Genomic DNA, 1034 nt, shown 5'->3' with positions numbered 1-1034 from the left:
TTTTTTTTTTTTTTGGGTGTGTGGGTTGTGGGGTTGTGTGTTTTTGGGGGGTTAAATCCACCTCCTTTTTTCATTTTATCTTATTAAAATTGATTGCAAAGTTTCTATAGTCCGCCAGGGTTTGCGCGCCTGCATAATATAGGAAATTTTTTTTAAAAAATTTAATAACTATTTTAAATCAAAGACGATTTGGGTTTTTATTGAAATATTGATATATCATAATCTTTTTGCATTCCAATATCAATGTAATGGGGTATGTTTTCAAAAGAAAGGGCAAAACGAATACGAATATATACAATATATAAGAATGAAAACACTTTTTTGTAATACCAACTCGGAATAAATCTAAAAATTTTATAGTAGAATGAAAAACAATCTTTGAAAACCTTGAGTTTTTTAGACGTAATCTGACAGTGTAATATTTTGTTAAAACCACCTGGCAATTAATGCCTTATTGCGAGTTGACCACCAAGGCTAAGTACTTCTATGGGATGCGACTTTTGATTAACGATAATTGCTAGGGCAGACATCAAATCACTATATAAATGAAAAATTTATGAAAATTACACGAAATTGCAATCACGCAGAGAAATATCCGACGAATCTTTGGCGTTCATCACTAATGCCGAGAAACACGCCCCACTTGGTATTCAATAAATCCCTTCTAATTTATGCTCATTAAAAAGACGAATCTCTACTACTAAGTGCCATCTAATAAAAAAAAACATTTTAATTTCTGGTTTCTCTTAGGAATTATCATCAAAACCATCTTCCTTTAAGATGTTTGTTTCCATGAAACGCAGAAGCTGAAAAGAAAATCACATTATACATAGAATTTCCCGGGCTTGCGCTTTTTTTTATTAATGCAAGGGGCCTGGAAAAGTTTAACTACGAATATGTTATTGTTTTTTGCTATTTGGTTTGGGGAATTAATTATCAAATTTTTGGGAAATCCCCTCCGTTAATTAAAATAATTAAATTTAGAGAGCACTACTGGATGAGGAATTTTAAGGGGTTAGTTGTGTGGTGTTTAC

This window comes from Penaeus monodon, chromosome 30, assembly GCF_015228065.2.
Source record: "Penaeus monodon isolate SGIC_2016 chromosome 30, NSTDA_Pmon_1, whole genome shotgun sequence".
NCBI classification, from domain to species: domain Eukaryota; kingdom Metazoa; phylum Arthropoda; class Malacostraca; order Decapoda; family Penaeidae; genus Penaeus; species Penaeus monodon.
Note: the sequence above shows the minus strand (reverse complement) of the source record.